Consider the following 13093-nt stretch of genomic DNA (forward strand, 5'->3'; position numbering starts at 1 on the left):
GTCAAGAAGAAAGATATCTTCTCTGTTCTCTAAAAGAGATTGCAAAATTATTTTCTTCTGTTCAAGAAAATTAGCAGTTATACAGTTTGACACAGTTCATAAAGAATTGCAGCAGAATATTTTACTTTATGCTTCTGCAAATTGAATTGGCATTTAAGGAAATGAGGATCTAGCAAATAGAAGACAGCTTTCCTTATGTCTCAAAATTTTGCTTAACAGAGGCAGAGACCAATGAAAGAATTTTTCACATGAGAATGCATTTTCAATCCCTAGTAAATTTACAATGTGGGGTAGTAATCTATGACTTCACATTTGTTTTTGTTTTGGGACAACAATTCAGTAAAAAGTTTTTAATGTTTTCATTTTGTGAAGTGATAAGGACAAAGAGTTTAAAAATGACTAAGGACTAGTGAGGACTAGTGAGGACTAGTGAGGACTAGTGAGGACTAGTGAGGACTAGTGAGGACTAGTGAGAGAAGAACAATAATACATCCAAATATATATATTTCAACCCGGCAAACAAAGAAACAAGCGCCAACAATCGGTGTTAATTGTGTGACTGTTAAAAATAAATGTTACAATTTAAGTTTATAAATAAATTAGAATAAATTGTCATAGGTTAATATTATTTGCAAATAAATAATACTAAATTATTTCCATTGTATTTGCTTTAATAGGTAAAAAAGCATTTTTAAGGAGAGCTCTTTGCTATTTTAAAATGTTGTTTGTTTTGATAAAACTTGAGTAAACCTGTATTTTTATGTATTAAATGTGTTATTAAGAACGTAGTGGAAAATGTTTGAGAATCTAGATAAAATCCATATATAGCTACCAATTCTGTATTAGTATGAATTACATTATTACAGTTTCCTTTGGTGTTTTATGCATGAATGTATCTTTCATCATTTCTTCCTTATTTTCTTCCTTTCCCTCTCTTCTTTCCTTCTTTTTTTTTTTTTTTTTTTTTTTTTTTGAGACAGAGTCTCACTCTGTCACCCAGGCTGGAGTCCAGTGGCGCTATCTCGGCTCACTGCAAGCTCTGCCTCATGGGTTCACGCCATTCTTCTGCCTCCGTCTCCTGAGTAGTTGGGATTACGGGGCCCACCACCACTCCTGGCTAATTTTTTTTGTATTTTTAGTAGAGACGAGGTTTCACCGTGTTAGCCAGGATGGTCTCGATCTCCTGACCTCGTGGTCCGCCCGCCTCGGCCTTCCAAAGTGCTGATATTACAGGCGTGAGCCACCATGCCTGGACCCCTTCTTTTTATATTTTGTTGCATTATAACAAACACAAAAATGTATAAGCAAAAGCTACACGTGATAATCTTCATCTAAACACGTTTGTGGAATAAGCATCTAGATAAAAAAAAAAAAAAAACAGGACACTTTTAGATGCTGAAAGTTTCCTGTATTCCTTCAGGTCAAAATAACAACCCCCAGAAGAATAAATACTATTCTGACCTCTAACATGATAGATTAATGTTTTTTTTTTTCAACTCTACATGGAAGAAATACATTTTCTGTACTCTTCCTTTGCTCAAAATGTTATTTGTAATATTTATCCATATTGTTGCTGTTTTAGTTCATGCACGTCCATCTCTAAATAGTGTTCCTTTGTGTGAACATATCGTATTGTTTTGATTCAGTCAAATTCATTTGGCTAGTCTACAGTGTTTGACTATTATGAAAAGCACTGTTAAAAATACTTGTATTTTTTAGTAAACATACATAAACATAATGGGTTGCCTATATACTTAGAGGTATAGTTGCTTGCTAATAAAATACGCATATGTTCCGCTTTAAGAGGGATTGTCAATATCTACTAACTTGTTGCAGTAATCCCTTATCTTCACTAACAGTATTGTCTGTCTTTTTACTATTAATGGCTCTGGTGGATGAGTAATGGTATGACCTTAGGGTTTGAATTTGCAACAAATTAAATTTTTATAATTTTTATTATCCATTTGGTGAACTCTTTTGTCAAGTGCTTATTGAATCTTTTGTCAATTTTTCTATAGGGTTATCTGTCTATTTCCTGTTAGTTTGCTAAAGTTCTTGATATATTCTAAATCTAAGACATTGGTTGGATATGTGTATTGTAAATTTTACTTCTAACTCTGTGAGTTACATGCAGGTTTTTGTTGTTGTTGTTGTTTTGTTTTGTTTGTTTGTTTGTTTTTTGAGACTGAGTCTTGCTCTGTCACCCAGGCTGGAGTGCAAGTGGTGCAATCTTGGCTCACTGCAAGCTCCGCCTCCTGGGTTCATGCCATTCTCCTGCCTCAGCCTCTCGAGTAGCTGGGACTACAGGTGCCTGCCACCACGCCTGGCTAATTTTTGTATTTTTAGTAGAGACGGGGTTTCACTGTGTTAGCCAGGATGATCTCAATCTCCTGACCTCGTTATCTGCCCACCTCAGCCTCCCAAAGTGCTGGGATTACAGGCGTGAGCCACCACACTCGGCCTACATTACCATTCTTTTCATGGTTACTCTTGATGAAGATAAATTATTGATATCAATATCACCCAATTTATAAAAGATATCACATGATCTGGGCATTTTAATGTTCTATTTGTCAAACATTTGCCTACTGCAAGTTCTGAAGATATTCTCCCAGGTTTTCTTCTAAAAACTTATTTTTCATGTTCATATTTAGAGCTGCAATTCAGAAAACTTATACTTGGATATGATACGAAGTAAGAGAGATGAGGTTATCTAAATTAATATTTGTTACCCTAAATGGTTGAACAAATATCTCTTAATTAGAAAGATAAAATCTAAGACTATTGAGAGAAGTTGCACTATCTCTGTCCTACTTTTCATTATAAAAAGTAAGATGAGGGTACATCTGTGAAGATATTCCATTTATGTATAATAGAGATTAGGGGTAGGATTCAAGAGGACTCAAAGAAGACAAACGAGAGATACAAAGTAGTGAGTTATCTACATCTGACAAAAGGAAGCTAAAGAAGGGGTTTAAAAATTTTTAAAAAAAATCACCACTTAAACATTCAAACTTGCAATACATGGAAAATTGCTTTTCTGCATATTCCAAAATAATAAAGTATCACAGAGGCAAGAGATAGTCCAAAAAAAAAAAAAAAAAATGTGGCAGGTTTGGTGAGGAAGTATTTAAATAGACCATTATCACTTAGTCAAGTGCTAGACGTTAAACCTTGTCAGGAATTTTCTGAGAATACCTCACTTTATGCTCAGGCACTAGCATAGATCACATAACTAATCATAAAGCAATTTCTAGAAAGGTAATCAGAGTACCAATATTAGTTTAAATTAATCATCTGGATTGGTAAGGATATTAGGAACATTACAAGATGAAATAGTTTGCCTGCATGGGGTTGCATTTTTATGTTTATTAAATTTATCTCTGTATGCCCTGAGCCAATACTAATTGTTTTTATGACTCTTTCTTGTTTTCTCTAAAGGATGTGATCCACTTCCAGGACAGTTTACTTGTTTTACACTATCTATTAAATTAAGGTTGTTATCATAGACCCTATATAGACTTACATTTTTTGGTCCTCTTCATCCATTTTCCTAGAAAAGTTTTTCTATCTATAGTTACTTATGTATATATTTCTCAATATGATTTGATCAATTTTTATTTTATATTATTTACAACTAGGATAATATGTGGTTTAATAACTGTCATACCTTCTTAAATTTTCCTCTTGCCAACAGTGTATATTCATTTTATTCTTTTTAAAGCATTTTATCTTGAGTTATACTTTGTCTTCATTCTTTTTGTAAGCAATCATCTTGTATGTGATTTTTACCTTTTTTCAGTCTTCCTGTTTCAATGATTTTAGGATGCCTCTTATAATGTCATATAGGTGAATTCTATGCTTTAATTCTTTTAATCAATATCACTGCATCTTTGAGTATTCTTTATACTCTTATTTTTTAACATGTTTATTTTTCTAGCACTATATTTAAATAATGTTTCAATGACTCATCTACCTCCATGTATAATAATGTTTTTCATAAAAATTTCACCTCTATTTTTAGCTTACTGTCCTAAAAATTGCAATGTAAACTTTCAACATGCTAACAGTTCTTCAGCAATGTCTATTTTCTACTAATATAAACATCTAATCATTAAATTTTAAATTCCAAATAATATCCTTAAAAATATTTTTTATGGATACAGTAACCTATCTTTCTGAGGACATTAATTACACCTATTCTAACATTATATCCAAGAAGTATTCATATAATCTAACATACTTTTAATGTAATTTCTATTTATCGAGTTATGTAGGTCTATTTTGTGATATCTTCTCTCAGTTGTTTGGTAATTCTTCTTGGTGGTGGCATTTTGTAGTTAGAATGCTAATATGCCTTTTTATCTCTGTGAAACTTAATAGGAGGGACAGAAAGAGCTAGGAAGTCTTATATTACTGTTTGTCTATCATAGGACTGAAGGAAGTATGGGGCATTTTATTGTATATAAAATTTCCCTCTATTTCTTCTGGGGTCACCAGTGATCCCAGACACTGTGCTGACGTTTTAATTTCACCGTGCAGTTACACTGCTCCTGCACAAAAGCACCTTGCTTAAAGTTTGATGCCCGGTAGAGAAGGAAACAGCAGATTTCCTGGCTACCACCGTTGTGCTGCCACAACCAATTGCCCTATCCACTGATTTGAACAACTTCCTATTCAAAGTAGCTCCTGCTTCATTTTTTTACTTTCCTCTCCTATGTCTGTTTAAGACCATTACTTTCTTTTTCTATGTTATTGTTTTATTTTTTTCAGCTATCCCTCATAAATCCTAGTAGAGAAAACTATCTTACTTTTCGATGCATTATTTATTTTTTAAAATTACTTTCTTTAGTTTTGTTCACTTAAGAAAGAAAGAATATGCTACAGTGTTTTCAGTCCATTATATTTATTGGAACTTCTAACATTATATGTAAATAGTCAAATTTTGCAATATTTACTTTTATTTGTATCTACTTTTTCCTATCTGTTTTCTCTTTAGTTGTTATTTTAAATGAGAAGCAATAAACAGTGCTGATTATTCTCTGCTGAACCAAATAATGTGATCAGGCCCATAACGATTAAAATATAATCCCAGATTCCTAAACCTGTAATGGTCAAAGAAGATATTCCAAGTTTTAGGACCTAGAGGTTTCACTTTTTATTTTTTTCTATTTTAGAAAGCAAGACACTTCAAAACTTAGTGGCTTGAAACAACAGCCATTTATTATGTCTCACAAATCTACCAGTTGGCTGAGTGGTTTTGCTGATCTTGTCTGGGCTTGTTTCATGTGTCTAAATCAACTAACTCCCTGGTCAGCTGGAGGCTGCATGCTCTAGGTGCAATCAGATTGAGCGATTCAGCCCTGCTCAACGTGGTCTCCCCTCTTCCAGCTGACTAGACTTGATTTGTTCATGAAGCAAAAGTAAGTTGCAAAGAAAGAGAGTAGAAGCCTCCAGAGACCTAGGCTCAGAACTGGCACACAGTCACTTTCCTTCCATTGGTGAAAGCAAGTAACAGGATCAGCTCAAATTAAAATAGATGTACTGGGAAAAGTTACAAAGTAGCCCCCTCTCAATTTTTATTTTGACAATTTTCAAAGATACAGCAAAGGTGAATGTTTCAACCTACCACTTACATTCTACATTACCCATGTATCTATTTAGTTTTCCATCACTCTATCCACCCCTCAGTTTATCTTATTTTTGACACACTTTCAAATAATCTGCAGATACAGCAGTTTCTCTTTTCTGTAACTTCATTTAGCACTCAAAACAATATCACTATATGTTACACGTTGACTATAAACTTCTCTTTTTCCTCACAAGCTTTTTATAGATTTAATATTATCTTGGCTATTTCTGTGCAAACTAGTTAAATGTTATTTTAAAATTCTTATTTTCCCTACATCACCTCAGTTACTCTAGTGGACAGTAATTGTTACTGTGGTCCTCTGTTATGGTATTGAATATCTTCAAATGCCTTTTGAATTTAATGAAAATACTACATGAAATAACACTGGTGGTTACCTACTTTTCTTCCACTTTTTCTTAAGTCTCCGAACTGAATGAAACAGCTGACAGTAAGCTGTGCGTGAGTGGTGAGGTATGTTAATTTTTACACTTCCCTTTAGCTTATGTTGTCAGGAAGTGATCTCCAAATGCAAAAATATAAAGCACTCTATTCTTGGGTAACAATGTGAACAATGGAAGGCTTGACCTTTCTTAGGCAGATCCCTCAGGTTCTAAAGGAACACGTCTTGATTTAATATCAATCTCTATATAGGAGCCTATATAGGAGAATGGGATGAGGAGAGCTGCTGGTCTTTGTACCGCAATTTAATTCACTCTGAATACTTTCTATCCTCCCACCTCGACTCTTCCTTCAGTCTGTTTCTGATTAGTTACCATAGCCTTCCCCTGGACTCTATATATGCCAAATGCAGCTCCAGACTTAGAGGCTCTCTGGGATCCTGTCAAGAGGAAATCCTGTACATACCCCCTACTCCTCTATCACTGCTTCCTGGTCTGGGCACACTCACTGTGCAGTTTCTTCTTCTCTGGTTTAGCCAACAGCATGATTCATAGGTTTTCTGAATTCCATCATAGCATCTGGTCCTTCTGTGAGTCCTCTTTCATTTCGTGTCTATTACAGACAGATATTTTAAAGTATCTAGCCGGGCGTGGTGGCTCATGCCTGTAATCCCAGCACTTTGGGAGGCCGAGGTGGGCGGATCACCTGAGGTCGGGAGTTCGAGACCAGCCTGACCAACATGGAGAAACCCTGTCTCTACTAAAAAAAAAAAAAAATAGAAAATTAGCCGGGCATGGTGGTGCATGCCTGTAATCCCAGCTACTCAGGAGGCTGAGGCTGGAGAATCGCTTGAGCTGAGGAAGCAGAGGTTGCTGTGAGCTGAGATCGCGCCATTGCACTCCAGCCTGGGCAACAAGAGTGAAACTCCGTCTCAAAAAAAAAAAAAAAGTATCTTTACTGTTGATACAGTGAGATTTGTGGGGAAAGAGGATAGAAACGTATGCCAATCTCCTCTCTTGAAATAGACATTTATTATTAAATAACACTCATCAAAATAAATGTTCTTATTGTTATATCTTAGTTGGATAAAGTGAAAACACCAAAATCCTGCTCTCTAATCATGATTACCTCCAAAATATTATTGTAACATTTTTTCTTGATTCAAAAAGCTAAAGATACTAAAATGGAACAGTTTGGGCCATGTTATTTCAAATAATTTTGTCATCCAATCAATATTCTTAATATTTCCCCTCAAATTCTTTCACTAGTCTTCCTTTTTCATTATTCACAATGTTTATTTCAAAATCTTGCCTGTCTCCCCCATTCATCCTTACAAATTCTTACCTGTTCCTTTACAGAGAAAATAGAAGTTATCAGAGAGACAGTCCTTTCAATTCTTGTCTCTTTTATTATGAACAAGTATGCCTCTGTTTTATCCTTGCTTCTTTCCTTCGTGTCTTGAACATTCTCCTAATAAAGGTAAACCATCCATTTAAAAATCTGTTCCTATTACCTCCTATTATTTCTGGGACCTTGGACTGTTTGCTCTATCTTCCTGTTCTATTCTTCTCCCTCAGGCTTCTATCTGTCACCATTTCAATTTCAATACAGCAGATCTGACAAAAGTCAAAAATAATCTCTTTGTTGAAACATACAGTGAACACTGTTTAGTGACCATCAATTTTTAATTCTTTGCATTATTTGAACTTCTAGCCACTTCCATTTTGTTGAAACTCTCTCCTCCATTAAGTTATAGGACCTGACTCTGTTCTGCTTCTCTTTCCATTCTTTCTGTCTCTCCCTATCAATCTCTGTCCTTGGCTACTCTTCGAGTCTTAGTAAAAGTTTATGTCATATTAGGCTTCCTTCCTGGCTTCTCTTGTAATGTGATATATGTGTTCTCTTGCAACATTCTCTGGGTGATATTATACATTACTTGACTTCAGTTATTGTAAACATTATTCCAAATACATATATCATTGCCAAGTTCTAATCTGGTTACCAACATTTATATATACTTTCTCCTAGATCTATCTGCCTGATTTACCACTAAGCATCTCAGACTGAGAATATTTCAAACTGGATGCATTATAGGTATTATTACTACTTATCAAATATGTTTTGCTGTTATCTGTGCACCTGGCACCACAATAAATGCACTTGCCCATGTGGAAACACACACTTGACTGTATCCATTCCCTCACTTCTTGAGTCTCGTCTAACACCAAGACATGACCTCCTGACTTTATTTTTTAAACCTCTTGAATCCATTTTATTTTCATCACCTCTCAATGTTACATCTCTCATCTCCCACTAGGATGAATTCTGTAAGATTCTAATTGACATCCCAATTTTCAGCCTGACATCCAGACAGAATAAAATTTCTAAGACAAAGGTGAAAGTAGATTTCTTCTCGCCCACAGCCCTATATTAGTCCACTAATATTTTTAGCATAACAATTATTGGATCAATTTCTTATCTTACCAATTTCTCTTTTTGATGCTTTCCCTTTGGAATCCTATCTTCCAAATACATCAAATTACTGATATGTCCTTGAATGCATCATGTTATTTCCCAGTACTTTGCAGAAATGCCACATGCACCTAAAATATGTTCTACTCTCTATCTCTGCTCCCTCACATTCATTTAGCTCTTCCTTGACTCCTATAGAGCCTAAGCATAATATATACTCAGTAAATGAATAAAAAAATGAATACATTTTTCTATACTCTATTTTCCAGTTCACCTTTACGAGTTTATTTGGTATCAGTGCTCCCTTAAACTTGAATCATCTGAGGAAATACCTGTCACAAATTACTGTGATACCACATAGAAACTGTATTAAATAAATGGGAATATAGAAATGTATTTTTTAAATAATCTAAGTAGTAATTTGAAATAAATAGTTCAAATCTGAAAGCTAATATTTTGCCTACTTTGTCCATTTTGCTGGCTTGAACTTTCCTTTTGTTTAGGGATTAGAATCTATTAGCCTTTCTTCAAGTCTCATTAAAAATTAATTTTTGTGAAGTTCATTTTAACATTTATCTGAAATTAAACTGAAAAATGTAATTAGTAGAAATTCATGGAAAAGAGCCCAATTTTTATTATGTATCATTAGTATAGTTGGCTTAAAAAACAAAACAAGAATAAACTCAAAAGCAAAAACAAACAAGGACAAATAATCTGATGTCATTGGTATGGCCTTCACTCAGACAACTACTGAGGAAGCTTCACAACCTTGGAAGTTAGCTGAAATACTCTGGCTTTCCCATAAAACTCACTGTCTCAGTGTAATATATATATATATATTTTGAGAATTATTTTTTAGCAAATATAGATTTTATTTATATGTATTTATTTATATCAATATTTATGTAAATATTTGTATATATATTTATATAAAAATATATATATTTGCTAAAATATATATATATTTGCCAAAAAAAGAAATAATTCTCAAAATATAATGAAAACATTGAAACTAAATTTCAGCACAATAAAATGTCAAAGAAGAAAATAATCTGTGAGATAATAATGAAACTTGCACTGCTTAAAAGAAAATTATTTCTGAGGTAATAATAGATTCATTTTTACTTTATGGATATGTGATAAATCTGATTATAACTGAGGTCATATGTTAAACCAACACACACAAAAATTTCACTGTGAACATCACTGAAAATATTGGCCTCCTATCAAATGTCATCCTCTTAACTGGATCTATTCATCTATTCACACCACCCTTACTCGTATGCCCCTAATTCTTCTCTGCCTGTTCTACTTTTCCACATAGCACTTAATGTTCTAACATTCTATAAGTATGCATACTTATAATATTTATTTTTATTTATGTTACCACTCTAGTATGTAAGTCGCATAAAGGCAGGAAGCTTCATCTATTTTGTTTTCTGTTGTAGCCAAGGACCAAGATTACCTGTCATATAGTACTCATTCTGAATAAAACTAGAGAAAATCAATTATAAAGAATAAAATAGCAAAGAAAGTTTATTTTTTCTTTTTTTGGCGGACAATAAAACAAGCAAATGAAAGTGTATTGGTCCTGGATCATGTCACAATCTAAAATGGTCCATCAGTAGAGCTTGCCAGCACCCTTTGTCATTCCATGTCATCTCAACACAGCCACAGAAGTAACTACATGTCCTAGTTTCTGTGCTTCAGCATATCATGGGCATTTAATCTATTTGATAGGCAGGTCATTTTATTTTTGCTTATCTTTATTTTGAATTCTAAAAGTTAAATAGTAAAACATTGCAGATATAGTATATATGACTTCTAAGTTCTTCAAATTAAATGAAATTTTTACACAGCAAATTTGGACATAACTTGCTTTCTCTCTTTCTTCTTGAAGGTATCTTTGATTTATTGGATTTAAAACTGTAGCAAAGTGATAAAATCGTGATTATTGAAGAAGACCAGGATTTCTTTGCTCTTCTTGATATGATGGACAGAAAATAAATCTTAAAAAAGCCCTAACAATGCATAATAAAATTACCAACTTATTGATGCTTTCCAAGCTAACAATTATAAGTCTGAAAGAACATCAGTACTTGATAGCTGGAATAACCCCATTATTTACACATCAAGGTTTATTTGACACTGAATCAAGAGTGCTGTTGATAACTGTGTTTAATCTGTAATAAATATGTCACCCATATTTCATTATGGAAAATAAACAAAATATGCTTCCATTTGTTGGTTAGTGCATTTTTTTCTGAAAAATTTCGCAAATATTTTACATCTTAGTATTAAAATAACTTTGAATATACCATGTTGAATTAAGACTACCAACTGTCTCCTCATAATCCAGAGTAAGATTTATACAAACGAGAAAAACATTTTCAAATAGTACTTTATGAAAATATCATAAAAATAAAATTGGGCATTGGTACACTTCATAATGTTGAGAAAGTGGTGATAAAATAAAGACATAAAATTTGATACTTTTTCTTATATATAGAATATAATTAAAACAAGATATTTTGTGCTGCTATATTCTGCAGCCAATAAAATTGTGGCAAGCATGGTGGCAATGCATAAGCTCAGCAACACGGACTTCGCCTCACCAAGGCCAACCTAGCTGTGGCCACTGCTGAGAACCCAATCTTCCAGCAGCATAGACCAACATCGAGTCCTGAAATGATACAATGATACCTTTCCCCAGGAGTGATCAGCCAGCTACCTGGTAGCACATTGATTACACTGGATGTCTACTATCATGGAAGCGACAGTGTTTTGGTCTTAACTAAAATAGACACTTATTCTGGGTATGCATTTGCTGTCCCTGCACAGAATGATTCTGGGAAAACTACTATCTGCAGACTTACAGATGTCTTCTCCACTGTCATGGTATTTCACAGGGCATGACTTCTCATCGAGGAACTCATTTCACAGTCAATTAAGTGTAGTAATGGGCTAATCCTCAAGTAATCCATTGGTTTTACCATGTTCCCTATCATCTGGAAGCAGCTGGCTTGGTACAATGGTGAATGTCCTTTGAAGAGTTAGTTTTCATGCCAGGCAGTTGGCAATACCTTGCAGGGCTGGAGCAAGGCTCTCCATAGGGCTGCATATTCTCTGATTCAGCATTCGGTACATGGTGCTGTTTCTTACATAGCCAGGTTTCACAGGTCCAGGAACCAAGGGGTGGAAATGGAAGTGGCAACACTATCATTCTTAGTAACCTAGTAACAAAATGTCTATTTCTGTTGAAAGGAAAACTTTAGACAAATTAAATTTAACCGAGTTTAATTGAGTGAAGTGATATTCCTGAGTCAGGGAGTTTACCCCATCAGAACAGGTTCAGAGAGTTTCAAGGGCTGTCTCATGGTTGGAGAGGATTTATGGACAGAAAAAGGAAAGTGACATACAGAAAATGGAAGTGAGGTACAAAAACAACTGGATTAGTTACAGCTTGGTATTTGCCATATCTGATCATGTTTTGCACAGTTGACCACCTTTGACTGGTGAAAACTTGCTGGCTGGTACAAGAACAGATTACAGTGTGTTTACATATCCAGTTAGGTCACAATTTACTATGTACAGAGAAATGCTTAGGCCAAACTTAAAATACATAAGGAGGCAGCATTAGGCTAAGTGTACTTCCTATCTCTGTGACCTTATACTCTTCTGGCCTGAAAGTCTTAGTTCCAAAGTGAGGAATGCTTCCACCAAGAGATACATAAATGATTCCTTTGAATTGGAAATTAAGACTGCCACCTGGCCACTTTGGCTTCTTCATGCCTCTAATTCAATAGGCAAAGAAAGGAGTTATTAATACTATGCTGACTTGGATGAGTGGAGATAAGAAAGAGTGTTTCTGGAATACAGAAGATCCTTCAGGGCATCTGTTAATATCACCATGCTCTGTGATTAAAGTCAATGAAAAACTGCAACCCACTTTCTACAGGACTACTAATGACCCCAGATTCTTCAGGAATAAAGGTTTGATTGTCTGTACCAGGTAAAGAATCATGACCACCTGAGTTGCTTCTTCAAGGAAAAGAGACTACAGAATGATTAGTGGAAGAAGGTGGTTGTACCTTCCACCTATGACCATGTGACGAGTTAAAGAAATGAGGCCTATAGTTGTCATGAGTATTTTTTCTTTTTTTTATAGATGGGTATACATGTATGTGTAGCAAATATTTTTGTTTTCTCCCTTCTCTTATCCTCTTATGACATAATAAGTGATGTGCTCACTCTACATATTGTTATTGACATATTGTTATCTTAACATCATAGTATTTAAGTTACAAGGTATCAAGGAGAACAAGGAACATCACCCAGTACTTTTCATTCTCTTCTATAGAATAAATTAGTTTATTTTCAATTATATGCAGGACAGTTGTCCAGATATACAACTTTTTATCATGCTTTATAGTGTTTTGCAAATATTGCATTTTTTACTATTTGAAGGCTTGTGGCAACTCTTTTCAACAAGTCTATTGGTGCCATTTTTGCAACAATATGTGCTCATTTTGTGTCTCTGTGTCACATTTTAGTGGTGCTCTCAACATATCGAACATTTTGATTATTATT

This window comes from Rhinopithecus roxellana, chromosome 5 (genome assembly GCF_007565055.1).
Source record: "Rhinopithecus roxellana isolate Shanxi Qingling chromosome 5, ASM756505v1, whole genome shotgun sequence".
NCBI classification, from domain to species: Eukaryota; Metazoa; Chordata; class Mammalia; order Primates; family Cercopithecidae; genus Rhinopithecus; species Rhinopithecus roxellana.